The sequence below is a fragment of the Falco punctatus genome (genome assembly GCF_963210335.1).
Source record: "Falco punctatus genome assembly, chromosome: Z".
Classification (NCBI taxonomy): domain Eukaryota; kingdom Metazoa; phylum Chordata; class Aves; order Falconiformes; family Falconidae; genus Falco; species Falco punctatus.
In genome coordinates this window covers 17,204,604-17,222,634 of record NC_137586.1, presented here as the reverse complement: position 1 = coordinate 17,222,634, position 18,031 = coordinate 17,204,604, and positions in this window count along the sequence as shown.

Sequence of the window (18,031 nt, the reverse complement as noted above, 5' to 3'; positions counted from 1 at the left end):
AGAAATGGGATACATTATGTGATTGTTCTGCGAAATATAAAATGGGATCTTTTATTGATAAATCTGACCTTTCCAACATGTGTTAGCAAACTGGAAGTGCTTGGGTGGGCACTCGTTAAGTGTAGGGTAAGTATATGGAATTTGTCAGAAAAAGTAAGATGCAGCCTATAAATTGCGTTGTTTTTTTCTCTCCCTTGCAACCTTTAAGAGAAAAAATGGCAAGCTTTCAGAAAGCACTGACAGCTACTGAAAGGAAAGATCTTTCTGGATGTGGCATGATGGATTGCACAAAAGCATATGACAGGAATAAAGGATCTCTGTTTTCAACATGAGTGGAAAGGTACTGGGACTTAAAAGTCAAATCCTTCCCTGGAGCACATCAACCAAAGTCCAATGTCTTCAGCACAGCTACAGTAATTAATTTCAGTAATTAATGTTAATCTTACTATTTGACAAATACAAAGCACAAAAGATTAAAAAAGAAATACAAATCACACGCCCACACACCTCAGATTCTACTATGGGTCTAAGGTCATGTTTTTCATTGTCATTACAGTAACTTTTTGCGTTTAAAAATTGCACAGTTCTGACTTAGACTAGTTTTCACTGTCCTACAGTAATCTAGCACTCTTTTTTTTCACAACAGTTTTGTCTTTCACAGGGTTGAAAGAAGCAATGGCAAAGATGTGGATTTGTTACTTTCAGTGCCATTAATTAAGTTAATATTAATATTTAAAGCATTTTCATTTATAATAGACTGCATTAAATATGTAGAAATAGTGATTGGATAGCAGTTAATCTCATGGTTGGTTTGAGTAACAAGGTGATGAAAAACATTATCCTAACAGTCTGTTCTGTTGGTATATGAGATATTGTGCAGAAATCAAAAGAAAAATTCAACTCTGTTGAAGCCAGGGGTCCAGTAAAAGAATGAAATCTGAGAGCAAAGGGTGTTACATATTTATCTTTGTATCAATGAGGGAGCACAGAAACATCACTAGTTCTCAGTTCAATCTCCAATTCAGACAGGAACTGATCAGACTGCATGAAGCACAGGCAAGACCTGAATTTGACTTTTTATTGCTAAGGATACTTTCATAAGGTAGTGGTGAAGAACTCATTTCACAAATGATCTTTGTGACCCAGTCCACATCTCTCAAACATTTGTATCAATCTCTCAGGAAGGTTCCTTCACTGTGCTGTCTCCTTTGAAATGATCTGTATTTCCTGAAATACAGGTCAATAGATGGGCTTTCTCCACCTAATTAAAAGTAAAGTCTTGGCTAGTTTAATGCTTTATTCTTTTCCTTTTTTTTTTTTTTTTTCTTTTTTTTTAATTCAAGTAGAAACTTTTCTCAAATGCCACATGGCATTGAAATTTTTTCCATCCAAATTTCACATCAGGGTCTTGAAAACTCTGGATAACCCAGGCAGATTTAAGACAAGGAAATTAAGTGAGGTGAAGATTTGCCTGTCCATCTGACTTAATTTAAAATCATCCTAGTGCCAGGAGCCAAAACATTATTTCCAGAAAGCTGAATACATGCCTGCATTATCTAAGGTTCCTTGCCCAGGAACAGGTTTTATTTGACATAAGAATCTCCACTTCTACACTAAAACCGAGCTTTACACCTACCACTGTAAATGGTTCTAAACGTTCTGTGGTTCTAAACTGTTATGAACAAGATTTCTCCCTGGAGAAGTCAAAGGAAGAAGGAGACCTGGAAATCCTTCACAGTCAAAACCAATATGGGCCTTGGGTCTTGCTGTCTTGCTAAAAAGAAACTTTTCCCTGTGTTGCCTGGTGAGTAAAGTTAATCCACATTCAGATCTGAAAAAAATGCACTTAGCTGATTGGCTGTATTCCCAGGCTCAGCATGTTAATCACAATTTGTCTTTCACACAGAAATATGGATATACATAATTTTAACTGTTAATGGATTTGCTTCTGTTGGTTGTGGCCTTATTCTGGCAAACTTGTCAAGTTGAGTAAGAGTTTAAATACTTCAGTAAAAATACTGCTTGAAGTTGCCAGATATTTGGCTCTAAAAAGTCTGTTGTCTTAGAGAATTAATTGTCCATCAACTAACCAAATGAAAAAAATAGAGTAAGGCAACTAGATAGAGAAGAACTGGAATTTATGTACTGCTTTTCTTCTTTAAGACAGAAGTGAAAATGGGTTTTCTCTTGATCACCTTTCCTTCCAACTTAAGGAATGTACAAAACTTACAATGTGAAATGAAAAAAAGTAAGTTTCCCTTAAACAATACAACTATGACTTGACCAAACCCAGAGTGACACAGAATGAAATCTTTAACATTACAGAGTACAAGGATCACATCTACAAAATACTTTCTTTGAGTCCATCTGCTCTATTTAGTAAGAAGTCAGAGATATGTTGAGGTAGAAATGTTTCTTTACTCACAGTCTCCTTAAGAGCAGAATTACTGATATTCAGTATTATTTTTTTTATTTTTCTTCTGATTTTGTTGTTTTAGTAGATAATACATACAAATATTAATTTCATTGTGCCAGAAGACTGTGCTCATGTGTAAACTTACACAGTGACATACACTGAAAATGGGAAAATCAGTCAGAATGTTCATCAAGAGACCTTATGAACAGCATGTGAATGTTTTTTACTAAAAAAAAAAAAAATAAAAAAAAAGCAAGCTAGGAATATGAAGTTGTTTGGAGAAAGGTAAACACACAAGCAGCAGGATGGAACATTTTCATCCCTCAACTGCTTCAAAAATCCACGCCTGAGAGTTTTGCTTTGAAAACTCATCTCTTGGATATTAAGACAACTCCAGCCACAGTCCTAGCATTGTCTGTAAACTATGCACGTACAGCAGTCACAAAATTCAGGACTGGACTTTCAAAATAAAGATAGCAGCTTTACACCAGAAAATCATAGTAGATGAAGCCAAATTAGTGTACATCTTCTTTTGTACCAGAGACTGTATGCTTTTGAAACTGGTGTATGTCTCATTCAAAACATTTGAATTTGAGGTCCTAATTGTTTGATTTGGATTCTTCTAATTCTCTTGAGATGTCCAAATGTTCTTTTCCTTGAGATAAGACATGACCTTGTCATAAACACAATATAGTCAGGAATCTCAGCCCTGTGTATTTCGTAATACCTTTCACTTTTCAGGTTGTTATTCATGATATGGTCTTTGGGGGATGAGTCCTTCCATACATCATCTGCCTGACTCTTTAGTGGGTAAACAGCATTGTCCATCATGGCCAAGTGGTTGGAGAAGGCTTTCAAGGCATGTTATGCCCTCTCCAGAGTAAAATAAGGTAACTACACAGAGCTTCCTGATGTTGAAGGTCTGTGCTATAATGAATCAAGTTCAGAGGCTGCAGGTCCACTAAGCTGGAGTTGTATGGGGATTGTCTTGATGTCAAGATGGAATCTGCCTGTCAGGCAGTCCTGTGAATATAGATCTCGGTCAGTAAATTGTGTGATATGTGGTGTATGTACTGTTTCCCACTATTTTTGTTCTCTCAGTTCAAGTGATCTGTGGTGAAAGCATGTACTCCTCTACACAGCCTTGCTTGTCACTGTCTCACAACTTAATGCAGCTACAAATCATGTCTAAATGTATGGTTCTATAAACATCAAAAAGTGTAAGAAGCTGAGGAGAGGATGTGTATGTAAGCGTATTACCTATGTTCAGGAACAGTTTTGAAAGCATTTCCAAAAACTTCAATACAGTCATCAAGCAGACATGAAGGTCATGTTGCTCTGAGACTGTGCAGTCAGGTAGTAAATAGGGAGAATTTTGTAAGCACTAGGGTGCCCAGTGATGCTATAAACTTTAAATGAAAAAGCTTGCATGAGTGGCCACCCAGGGACTCAATACAAGATAGACTATACAAGAAAGACTCAAACCAAGATTTCTGTTTGAGACCTAAAATTTCTCTGTCTCAGAACATGTTCAGGAAGAAACTTAACTCTAGATCCTGGTCTCAGAAACCATATGCCTTTTCCCCCAGCACCCTTAACCACAAGTTAAATATCCACAAACTCCTGCAATTTCATAATTAGACATTGCAATCAGATAATATACATACTCAGGCTGCCACCAAAAGGTTATGGCGCTAAGTTCTGCAACTGGGTGATCACAGCCCTCATCTCAAACCCCGCTCAAGCCTTGACTGTACCTTGAAAACCACTAAAACTTAAAAGTCAGAATAAGACATTTAAAACTCCTGATTAAAAAATATCAAAAAACTTGCTTAACAGCTATATAGAGTTGAAAATATCTGTGTGCACATGTGCATATATGGGTTCTTCCAATCAGTCCATGGATCATTCAGTAACTAAAAGAGGCTACGTACAATTAGTGGCATAGAAAAATGCAGTATTTGCAAAAATGATTGTAAAAAAACTCAGATATTGTCTGAAAGTATGTGGTTTGTATGAGTTCACATGTTGATGGGAGGCTGTGGAGGACATAGTGAAAGCTGTATAAAAGCTTACATTCTCAGTATAAAGTTTTTCTAGATGAAGAATACTTCTAAAATGATCTTTCTCAGTGTGTATGTGTAGAGACAGCAATATATGTGTTTGAAAAACAGAGCTTAGTTTTTTACAATTTTTTTCATGAGCTACCTGTTGTGAACTAGATCTGTAAATAGATCCCAAATTAGGTAAGCCCCTGGCTTGCACAATAGAAAAAAACTCCTACAGGCCTCTGAAGTGATGTGCTCAGAATCATCTGAGTATTGCCCCAGATTCTTCTGTGATTCTCTGAGAGTAAAAATCTCCATTTGTTTTTATTTGGCTTCAGTTTGCAATAATAATGTCTCTCCGTATTCACCCGAATCTCTGAAGACTATTTCAGCATGTTTATAAGGTTACACAAACTATATCTACTAACACCTGTTCCTGTACGAATTCATAAATACAGGACTAATCAGTGACCAGTTATGCAGAGCTATAAATGTCACCGCTCCACACTTGCAGCATTCAGACTCCTAATGGGGGAGGTTGCAAAGATCAAGTCTTTTCATGCTCTAGACAACTAGGATTATATTGTGTATTGCCAAGAATATTGAGCAGGCTGTTCCATTGTTGTGGTAAGATGCTGTCCATTGATTTCTCAAGTCATTATTTGCGTTTCATGATTAAAAAATAAAATACTAATCAAATTGAAGCTGTTTCCTGGAGAAGTATCTTCCCACCCTTCCGTGATAAGGGGGTATGCTAAACTGCATTAATAGGGATTAAGATGTCAAAATTACTAGGCCCAGATAACCTGACGTTATGAGGTTATACATTCTAACAGCATTGAAAACAACACTGAGTTGATCTTTTTTTTTCTTTCTTTCTTTTTTTTTTTTTTAAGTAGAGGAAATGCCAGAAGATTGGAACAATGTTTTGCCATAGGGCTAGTTAAGTGAAAATTATCATAGGCAACATAAATGACAAAGCTGGTAGGGGATTCATCTAATAAAACGTGAGGAATGTAATTAATGTCAATTAACATTTTTTTGACAAAGAAACTTAATTCTCTAAAGACACAGGAGCTCAGGTTAATAAAGATAACTATGTAGATACAATATACTTAAGGCTGTATGTGATAATAGCACAACTTAAAATTCTGCACATTTAATGAAGAGCCAGTTAACCTGCAGATCTTAGAATGGAACTGTCAATAAAAACCAATAAACAAAGTGGAATATTTCAGATGCAGTTTGTCAGAGATAAGAAGTCTACGTGCTAGAAAATAGTTTTGTCATGGTTTAGAAAAAAAAAAAGAAAGCTAAAAATAGTTTAAATTCTGCCTTAGAAATGCTGCTTTAGAAAATGAAGTTACCTTCAAGAGGATAAAATAACCTTTTCAGTCTTACATAACTGCAGGTCTCAGGTAAGCTAAACTTGGTCCCAGCACAAAAAGAAAATTAGACACACACTTTTAAGAAAACAGATGAACAATCATTAGAGCAATGTGTGAAAATGAATAATTTTTCAACCAAAAGTAACTTATACTTTAAATAAATATACAAGTTAACTGGAATCAATACAGAAGTGTGTGAAATATTAATTGCCTGTGATTTACAGAAAGACAGGCTAATGGTTCTAATGGTACTTTTGGCTTCAAAATCCATAACTCTAGTCATCTATTTTGTGTGTATATCCAGAGGCAGCCTTTTTTTTTTTTTTCCCCCAAAGTTGTTTAACATATTTTGGTTTACATCTTCCATCCCCCCCCCCCCAACACCCCCCACCCCCCCACCCCCACCCCCCACCCTCCACCTGGAAGTGAAGATCTTGGAAGACTTCTTGGAAGGCACAAAAGACTTTTTTTATTCTTTTGCAAAATAAGGAGAGAGGGGACACCTCATTTTGCAGACTCAAGGTCATGAAGTGCAGGAAAAAGAAGAATATAATGCAATTAGTTTCATTCAGTGGGATGAGGACGTACATAATGTTAATTCTTTTATGCACAGAACTGAAATATTTACAATGTTTTCTAACTCCAGTTCAACTTTGCTATTGATTCCACTTCATATAATTTGTGTCTTTGTTTCCAGAAAAATTCAAAAGCTGTAACAACAAAAAGGAATAAAAAAGGATGATCATTAATTGGAACAGCTGTTCTTTAGTTCTAGAAAAAGAAAACATGAATAAAGCTACTACAAAGTGTATTTTATTCTTATATCCTCTGATCTTTTGTGATCAGTTGCTGTATACTTGCCTGTGATAATGAATACTTACTGTAACTTTGCTGCTCACAGAAACAGCAAGGAAGTGTCAAGAAAGTTGAGAAATGTGGATATGCACACCTATCTGATGTTTCTTTTAGAAAATTTCGTTTCAGTGTTTGTGCCCGTAATAATACTCATGTTGGTGTCAAGCAATCTAGGATCAAATTCCTGAAGGGCTTATGCATGTAAATATCACAAAATAATTACAACCCTTTATGAAAATATTTTCTCAAAGCTTGCCAAGAAAATCTACATGTATATATTAGAACTTCTTCCAACACCTTTCCCTTACTCATTTAATTACCATTATTAATACATAAATTATTTAATAGTAGCAGAATTTATGTCCTCTATTAAGAGAAGTATTTATATATTTTAATATATGTATACATCCGTGTATATTATTATATGAATATATATTCAGTATATTTTAATTCCTTATTGTTTGTTGAATATTTAAGTTAATTAGGAAATATCCCAACAATAAAGTTGACAGAGAAGATATGAACAACATGTAGCCAGGTCTGAAAAAATGTTGTCAAAAAATATTCCACTCACCATTATGAAGTGTGCTAAACTCATTTAATGCACACTTAATAAGGATGATGCTAAGATCAACACTGGTCCTTCTGCAGCTCCCTGAAGCCATAACAAAAGAAGCAGAAACCTACTAGTTGGTTATAGTCTTATGTAGTGCAATTTGCCATAACCACTGGAATGGTAACCTCCTTTTTTTACCTAGAAATGATTAAAAAAAAAAAAAATTACTAAAAGATCAGCATTATTTATTTCTCAAAAGAAGAAAATAACAATATTCCTATTTTCCATGTTTTTTTATGGTTAGGCAAGATATGTGGGTGACAGGTGGTTTTACTTTTTAGGAATTTCCATTTCCTTTGTTATTGTATGCATGCCTTTCATTTACTATGAGTGTTAATTGTTTTTCTTTAGATCCTAGTAGCAGGAAATTGAAAACAGTCAGACTAGGGATTCTTCGGACTAGAATTTATTTCTTCGTCTCTGCATATGGTGTTTGCAGACTAGACTAGGACTGAAGGGTTCCAGAGCATCCTTTTTTTCAGTTGGTTGGACATAGAAAGCTGAAAAATTAATGTAATTTCTTTGAGTTGTAACCCACTTAGATCACTGTGAGCCACAAATACAAATGTTTTGTCTCTATCATCACCCTCTGCAAGCAGCATATATTAACTGAGCTGGCAGAAGTTAATAGTAAGTAGTGAATAACCTAGAAAACAGGTGACCATTGCTTTATGAGTTTCCATATGGTAAGGCTGACCCCAGCCTTCCTAGTGCCCACACCTCTTACCCTGAAACTTCTCAGTTTTAGCTATTGAAAATATATATGCTTAAGGAAGAAAAGAAAGCATGTTATCCTGAGATGCAGTCTCCCACTGTGGAGTCAGGAACCCCTGGATCACCATCACTTATGCCCATGCAACAGTTGTATTTTAGGGGCTATCATCCACTAGAAGGATGTAGAAGCACTCATGGAAAAATCAAAGTAGACAAAGCAGAATATTATGCACAGCAGCAAATGCAGGACTAATTTTGCCCAGACCTCAGCATTCAGCTAAGGTGAACACAATCTGTATAAATCACTTCTGTGAAAAGCTTTTCTTATCTGTCCCTCTCTAGCTGGAATTGTGGCTGTTTTACTGTCTAAAATATACTTTCCGTTCTTGGCAAGCTGTGATGGATTGCAATGTCCTTTTCTCCAGACATACAGTGATGAACAGTGAATAATGTTCTTCCTTTATAAAGCGGTCTCAAAAAAAAATACTTCTCAAAATATTGAGTATATTAGTTGCCATTTGAGTTCTGAAGCATCTGATAAATTTCTAGGTATTTTCTTCTAAGGACTCCTGCTACATATTCGATAAAATTTACAAGATTGTAATTGGTTGATCGTATGGAAACTTAGGACTAAAGTCCTCACTGTGACTGAAGTTTAGGCAAAAAGCAACAATGATGTTTCAGAAGGTAACAAAATTTAAGACAATGTAAAAGAATGTTATTACAATGGAATTTATTATAAATATCTGCTAAAATCTAATTTAAATCTAGAATTAAAAATATTTGAAATCTGAATTTGAAAAAATCTAAAAAAAAGAGCTAAATAAATTTACACTTTTCAAGGTCAGCTGCAAGCTGGAACTGGAAACAGAAATGTTACTTACACCTGCTTAAACATTGTGACAATTCCACGGATAGCATAATGTAAAACTACACAAAATTGGTCTGGGACTATAAACTGATTAATCCAGTTTTTAATTAAGTTTGCAACTAATGTACTCATCATAATAAACCCCAATAAAAAGGTTTCCACCTCCATCACCATTAGTGCTCCACCACTGTGCTCATCACACAGAGGTTTTGACATATGCTTTTTGACATAAGCACTTCTACAGGTAACAGATTATTGCTGTAACTTAAAGAGAAATTTTGAAAATAAAGCCTCCTTTTTAGTTTCTTCCTTACTTCGCCCTTGGGATGTTTCTCATGTCAGGGACCAGGAAAGTAAGGCACTTCAGAAAGGAGCTACTAAGCAGGAAAAGACCCCATGCTGAGAAACAGGAAACATGGAAGAAAGCGTGTGTTTTCAAATCCCTCATCTCAGTGGAGCTGAGATACTTGATCCAGAACTACTAGGAGGTACCTCTGTCTGCCTGGGACTCCCAGCGTACTGCTGTGTGCTAAACCTGTAACCTTGAACCATTCATTTGAAGAAAAGAGAAAATCTGCTTTATTTTAAAATCCTAATAAAGGAAACTGCCTGCTTTTCAACACTATAACCAAATGGATAGAGAAATTATCTGGAGAGGGAAAGACCTGTGTCAACCAGAGGGAGGCTAAACCCACAGCTTTGATCAGGTGGAAGTGTGCCTTGCAACTAACCAACTGACTCCTCTTTAAATTATGCTATCCTGAAGAAAGGATAATTTGAAATTCACAGGAAAAGAAAGGGAGAGCACAAGAAACCATTCAGTCTCTGCATCCTGATGGTTGGTGCATTCAGCTGGAAGACATGTGTTGAGTTTCTATAGAACATTATACTATATAGCAGAAAGGTCATAAAGCATATTAAAAAAAAAAAAAAAAAAAAGAAGACTGTTTCAAAAGTAGCAGTTTTATTTTTACAATGTTAAAAATTCTGTATGCAATTTTAGGTCTTAAAATTATGTATTTTAGGAGAAGGAGGGGTTAGATTACATTATGATTCAGAAAAAAATAATGTGATCTAATAGTTGAGGTGATACAATGAAAAGGTAAAGAAACAGCCTAGACAGTTATGGGTTTAGGTTCAGACCTTACCTTTTCACTACATTAGGGCAAGAATCAGCATCAGCTGAACCTATTATTTTTGTATCAGCTATCAGTATAGAGTAAATCAAGTATCTGGAGAAAGGAAGCTATAAATCTTACCAGCTTGATTGAAAGTCACTTCTTGTACATCTGGTGGTTTTAGTAGGTTACAATTTCTGTGCATCAGACAAACTATACAAAATCCACCATTCATTGGTTTACATCAGTAAGCGGATGAGCAATCTGTGTTTTCTTGCTACAAGCAGGTGTGATTCAAGAGCAGGAAGGAAATTTGAAGTGAAAACATGGTGGGGTGGGGGAAAGACATCTGTTACTTTTGAATTTTAAAACTTACTGATGTTTTATTTTTGGCTTCTACCTTTGAAGCCAGACAAGCTGCCCGGTGGTAGGACTATGAGCTTGGGTGGGGTTTTTTGCAGTATCTTGTAGAAGAGACAAAGGTCTAGTCCTACCTCTACTGATGTTCATGTCATGACTTTCTTGTGCAGAAGGTGCAAGACTTGATCACAAAATCCAACAAGTGATGAGTATCTTCAGCAAATATTGAGATTTAATTGCTGAAAAAAAATTAAAATGCAGCTCAGGCAAACTTTTTTAAAAAAAAAGGTGCATAGGGTGGTCTTTGGAATAGTAATTCTCTGTGTCTTATGTATCATATATTAGTTGGATGTGTTTTCTTCACATTAAAAAATGTAATAAATATAATCCTAAAGGCGTTTGCATCTAGCCAGTCATCAGCTTGAGAGATGTAGTCCTCCAGAGGTAGGAGACTTTCTTCTGTAAACATGTAGCACCAGCCATGTACTTATGTACTTATGGAAGGTTGAGAAGGTTTGTTAGTAAAACTTTGCAGGATTTTGAAAGTATAAATACATGATTAAATGTCCAGTGCTTTAGTTGGTTAAAAAAGCTATAGTCTCTTTTTCAAAAATACCTGTTGTCTCTGTTCTTCATAATTGATCAGTGTTGTTTTGTTTGCTGCAAGTGCATTGAGATAAGTAAGATGCAATAAACATGTAGGAAAACATGACAGACATGTTTAGATCCAATAGGTCACTGTTTGGGTCTATTTATATTTTTAATTGGGTGCATGACTTTGTCATACTCCTTATCCTTGCTATTATTTAATTTAGCCTTAAGCATTTTGTCTGAATGAAAAATGTTCATTTACAAATGGATTTCAGAGGACTCATGGGATTTGCATGTAAAAAAAGAAAGCCTCTTTTCTCTTACTAACAAGCATGACTAGACATTGTAGAATGAGATTAATTAACATGTGTCCTCAAATTACCTGGTAATGCTTAGTAGAAATAAATCTAATCTATTTTTAAAACTGTGAAAACCCAAACTTCATAAAAATGACTAAGAAAACCTCTACAAACTACATTTTAAAAACCTACAAACCAAATTTTAAAAAACCACTCCTTTACATTTGTTACTTCATCAGATGTCTGTTAATATTTAGACATAACTTTGCTATCATTTAAAATAAAACTTCTTTAAAATGCCTATTTCTGAGACCAGTATAAATAGATTATATATTGGAATTAAGTGATAGATAAGTCACTTAAAAATGTATTCATAAGATTCTGTTATGTAGTAATGCTGATATTCTCCCATTAAACTTGCTTCTGTCTTCATTAGGATCATGCATATATTTTTCTTTTATGTTATGCAAAATGGAAAAAATACATATTCTTTTGGCACTGCAAAACAAAAGAAAATAATATAAGAAGTATGCTTTCTGTATCTTAGTGAAAACTCTTTTCTGTTTTCCTAGAGGTTACTCTTTTTTCATAGATTTTTGTACAGGTCATTTAAAAAAGGATATTTTTGAAAGATTAATAATTATTTATTAGTAAAGAATACCTAACTTAATCCTTTGCTGATATTTGCTTCATCTTCGTAGTTTTTGAAAGTTGCATTTTTTTCATCCATCTATGCTGTATACACATCATGATTTTCCTGTAACCCATGTTTAACATCTCTGTGCAACCTTCCATAGATTTTACACCATACTGTGATATTTAGGCTGAGTGATGCTCTGGCTCTCGCGTTCATAGCCACCCTTTTAGATTTTGTACAAAGAGTGATGGTTCAAAGAGTTTAAAATGTTAAAAACTGCTCTTTAAATTTGGATCAATAACTTTATGGGAAAGAAATTGCTCCTCCATCTCAATTAACTTCCAATACAAGAGGTGTTCCTGAGAATTTTACTCACTTTATGACAGCTCTAACAGAAAGATTCCCAGCTATAATCTCCCTTATAGGAACAATAGAAACACATTTATATCTTCTCGCTTTTGTTTGATTGTTCATCTGTCACGTAGATCTATTTAATCTATTTTATATGCAGCTGACAGCTCAAAAGAAAAAGAAAAGAGAGGAGGAACTCAAGTAACTTGAAGTTTCTGAGAGATAGAGGAAAGGGAGGTGAAATGATATACAGTATCAGTGGCCAAATTGTTATACATTCTCATTCAGAATACATGAAGCAAAATCAAATCTCTCAGTATTTCAAAGGAGCAAGGGCTAAGGTCAGATGTTTAATGAGTGAGGTAGCTGGAAGCAGTACAGGCGGTGAGAGACACTAGAGGAGCTATTAAGCACTAAGGTGATATACAGCCATGAAACTGGTAAATGCAATTCTGCAGCATTTTAGAAAAGGTGTCTTGTTCTGCTCTGCTCTGTGATTTTCACTTTTTGAAACCAGGAAACAAAAGCCTAAGATAGGATGTAACCATAAATACATCAGCACTGTTATTACTGGGGAGGATAAAGAGCTACTGAAGTTAAAAGGCAATACTGACACAATTACAAATTGCTATAAACTTGAACTGAATATGCCTACTCTGAGAATTAGAGTAGTTTCTCCTTATAATCAGTGTAGTGGAACCACTCTTTACTGTAAGCGTTGGAAACACAAGCCCTAGCTAGTTTTTACAAGGAACCAGAATAAATGTATTCCTTGAATTATAAATTACAACTGCCTACCATGAAAGAAGATTGGACTTGATGTTGCATCCTTAAGTCTTAGTTCCAAGAGAAATAGTGTAGATACTCACTGTCACCAGGTGAGTATCTCTGATTTTACTCTATTCTTTTCCAGCTAAATTCTAGAAGATGGTAAAGTCATGTCATTGTTATTAATTTTTCAGGTCAGTTCTTAAAACTTCCTGTAATCCTTCTGAGTGCCTGTTCTGTCACGAGTCAGCAGTGGGCTCTTGTGGTGACAGAGGCTATCTGCATATGGGGCTGCATTTACAAAAATTACATCATCAAGTAATGCACAAGGTGATGCAGGGGGAGCTGGAGAAGGAACTTCATTGCAGCCTTCCGTGATCTGGTGGGAAATTATGGAGAAAGCAGAAGCAGACTCATCTCAGGGGCACAGAGTGAAAGGGCAAGCAGCAGGCAGAGAGGTCACAAGCTACAGTGAAGATAACTCAGTTGCAACGGAAGAAACACTTTCACAGTGGGTTTCTTTAAGCCCTGCAACAGGTTTCCCAGGTTGATTCTAGAATATGCAAATCTACTTTTGAGATTTTCAGAGCTAGGCTTCTCTGATTCTGGAATTATCTCCACTTTGAGTAGGAGTTAGAGGTTCCTTTCAGACTTATTAGCTCTTAGAATCACAGAATCATACTACCATACAATCACAGAACTGTTCAGGTTGGAAAAGACACAAGATCATTGAGTCCAACTGTTAATCTAGCACTTCCAAGTCCACCACTAAATCATGTCCCTAAGCACCACGCCTACACGTTTTTTAAATACCTCCGGGGATGGTGACTCCACCATTTCCCTGGGCAGCCTGTTCCACTGGCTGACAAGCCTTCCCGTGAAGAAATGTTTCCTAATACCCAGCCTAAACCGCCCCTGGCACAACTTGAGGCGTTTCCTCTCATCCTGTCTCTTGTTACTTGGGAGAAGAGACAGACACTCGCCCCACTGCTGCCTCCTCCCCTCAGCCTCCTTTTCTCCAGGCTAAACAACCCCCGTTCCCTCAGCCGCTCCTCATCAGACTTGTGCTCCGGACCCTTCACCAGCTGCACTGCCCGTCTCTGGACACGCTCCAGCACCTCAGTGTCTTTCTTGCAGTGAGGGCCCGAGGCTGAACACAGGATTCGAGGTGCGGCCTCACCAGCACCAAGTACAGGGGGACAATCGCTTCGCTAGTCCTGCTGGCCACACTGTTTCTGATACAAGCCAGGATGCTGTTGGCCTTCTTGGCCACCTGGGCACACATTGTTGACTCATGTTCAGCCGGCTGTTGACAAACACACACGGGTTTTTTTCTGCCAGGCAGCTTTCCAGCCGCTCTTCCCCAAGCCGCAGTGTCGCATGCCATTGTTGTGGCCCAGGTGCAGGACCTGGCACTTCTCCTTGTTGAACCTCATACAACTGGCCTCTGCCCATCGCTCCAGCCTGCCCAGATCTCTGCAGAGTCTTTCTGCCCTCCAGCAGATCAGTTTGGTGTTGGCTGCAAACTTACTGAAGGGGCACTCAATCCCCTCGTACAGGTTGTCCATAAAAGTATTAAACAGAATTGGCCCCAGTACTGAGCCCTGGGGAACAACATTGGTGACCCCTCACCAGCTGGATGTAAGCCAATTCCCCACCACTTTTTGGACTTGGCCATCCATCCAGCTTTTTCACCCAGAGAAGAGTACACCCATGAGCAGCCAGTTTTTCCAGGAGAATGTTGTGGGAGATAGTGTTAAAGGCTTTACTAAAGTCCAGGTAGATAATATCCACAGCCTTTCCCTCATTCAATAAGCAGTTCACCTTGTCAGAAGGAGATCAGGTTTGTGAAGCAGAACCTGCCTTTTATAATCGCATGCTATCTGGGCCTGATCCCTTGGTTGTCTGCATGTATCACGTGATGGCACTCAGGATGATCTGGTCCATAATCTTCCCCGGCACCAAGGTTAGGCTGACAGGCCTGTAGTTCCCAGGATCGTCCTTCCTGTCCTTCCCGCCCTTCCTTTGGATGGGCATCACATTAGCTAACCTCCGGGTCTACTGGGACCAACTTGGTCAGCCAGGACAGTTGATAAATGATGGAGTGGCTTGGTGAGTACTTCCACCTGCTCCCTCAGTATCCTCAGATGGATCCCATCTAGCCTCATAGACTTGTGTGTGTCTAAGTGGGCTAGTAGGTTGATAAAAATTTCTTCTTGGATTATAGGGACTTCATTCTGCTCCCCCTGTTGTCCAGCTCAGGGGCCTGTGTACGGCCTGTGTACCCTGAGAACAACTGTCTTACTATAAAAGACCAAAGCAAAGAAGGTTTTAAGTACCTCAGCCTTTTCCTCAACCTTTGTCATTATATCTCCCCCAACACCTGATGAAGGATGAAGATTCCCCTTAACTCTTTTTTTGTTGCTAATGTACTTATAGAAACATTTTTTTATAGTCTTTTACTTCAGTAGCCAGATTAAGTTCTGGCTGGGCTTTGGCCCTTCTAGTTTTTTCCCTGTCTAATCTCATGACACCCTTGTAGTCCTCCTGAGTTGCCCAGCCCTTTCTTCCAAAGGTCATAAACTCTCTTTTTTCTCCTGAGTTCCAACCAAAGCTCTCTTCTCAGCCAGGCCAGTCTTCTTCCACACCAGGTCATCTTTCACCACATGGGGACAGAACTGCTCCTGCGCCTTTAAGATTTCCTTCTTGAAGAATGTCCAGCCTCCCTGGATTCTTTGCCCTTCAGGACCAGAGTCTCAAGGGAGTCTGTCAACCAGGCCACTAAGCAGGCCAAAGTCTGCCCTCTGGGAGTCCAAGATAGCAGCTCTGCTAACCCCCCTCCCTACTTCTCCAAGAATCAAACCCACCATCATCTCATGATTGCTATGCTCAAGATGATCTCCAGACACTACATCACCCACAAGTTTTTCCCTGTTTATAAACAGGTCCAGCAGGCCACCTTCCCTAGTTGGCTCCCTCATCAACTGTGTCAGGCAGTTAGCCTCCACATACTCCAGGAACCTCCTACACTGTTGCTTCTCTGCTATGTTGCATTTCCAGTAAACATTTGGAAAACTGAAGTCCCCCATGAGAGCAAGGGTTAGCTGTTGTGAGATTCCCAGATGCTTGTAGAATACTCTGTGTTCTTCTTCATCCTGGTTGGGTGGTCTGTAACAGAATCCCATGATGACAAATGCCTTGTTTGCCTTCTCTGTGATTTTTACCCATAAACAGCCAACCTTATTGTCAACATCATCAAGCTCCAGGCAGTCAAAACACTCCCTAACACACTGGGCTACCCCATCACCTCTCCTTCCTTGCCCATCCCTTCTGAAGGGTTTATATCCATCCATTGCAGCACTTCAGTCATGTGAGTTATTCCACCATATTTCCATGATTGCAATTACATCATGGTTTTCCAGCTGTACAGTGTCTTCCAACTACTCCTGAGCTTGTTACCCATGCTGCATGTATTGGTGTAGATACATCTCAATTGGGCTATTAATCCCACCAGCTTTCATGGAGGAGAAGCCCTAATTCCTACATGACTGTTCACAGGTGCTTCCATGGTTTCTAACACATTAATAACCTTTGTGTCTTTGCTGTCACATGGATCTCCTTTTTCTGACTCCACTGAGACAGCAGATGGAAGGCTATCACTATCATACCATCCCTTTGACAGTGGTGTGCCACCCCCAGGCTTAGCACTAGGGAGCCTGGTTTTATCTCTTTCCCCCTTCAAATCTAGTTTAAATCTCTTTCAATGAGTGCTGCTAACTCCTTTGCAAAGATAATTTCCCCCTTTTAGACAGGTGTACCCCATTTGTTGCAAGCAGGCCTGGTGTCATGCAAACTCACCCATGATCAAAAAATGTCAATACAATCAGTCTCAGCTAAGCTTTATTGTATAAATTCTGATACAGATACTGTAGGAAAGTACACATCTCTCCAATTTCTTTTGATCAGGCCGATAGAAATTCATCTTGTTTGCTAAAATAAAAAGTTAACTAAAATGAACTAAAATGTGTAACTGGAAAGTGCCAGCAGGCACAACCTAGTGCTATGTTGGTATTTCCTAATGTTGGTTCCAAACACCTTAGCTACAAGGCACCCTGGCAGGACCTCTCACAGTCTAATCCATACAAGCTGACTAATGGCTACCTACGCATAAGGGTTAACTACATATTCATTCCAGCAGAGATGTAACAGTCTCTCTACCAACTCTCAGAGAAGCGTGTTACCTTGAGAGTATGTCCGTAGTCCCTGCCCTTGGTCAAAGTGATATTTAACTACTTGTGAGTAGTTATTGAACCACAAAAGGTGTTTCATTGGTGAAAGAGCTGAGACGTTTTAACTTTTAAGAGTTGTATAAGAGCTGAAAAATAGGGAAGATGAATAGTGCAAGTTTGATCCCTAATGCAGCAGTGATTTGTGAAAGTCTTTGTCAGTCCAGTCTTTGGTACCAAGGGACCTCTGAAAATTTGCATTACTTAATTGCTTCTTAGGTTCTTAAATACCTTAATAAATCTGGCCCTCAGGCTCTCATCACAACTAAAAATCCTTCAGGAGGCAGGAAAACAATTACTACTTTTGTTTAGCCTTGTTTTTTGTTATAATAATCCTTTGTAAATGTCTTTAAAATTGAGAATAATTTTGACTTTCATGGATATTCTATGAAATTTGGATAAATTTGCTCTTAATCATATGACTCCTGGTTGTTCATAGTCACACACTTTAGATGCTGCTACTTACCATGATTAGCATGAAATTGAAGTTGCAGAAAGATTTTATTACATATGTGAATAAAAATACTACATTCACTTAAGACTTACCTTCTGTCTCTAATAGAGTTACTAATAGATTATTGTCTGATAAGGTGTGAGTTCAATCTTGACTATTTCAACAGTTTTAATAATACTTAACAAAGCACACATTGCTATATACCAAAAAAAAAAAAAAAGAGTGACATGGAAACTATAAAATAAAAGGAATTTAATCA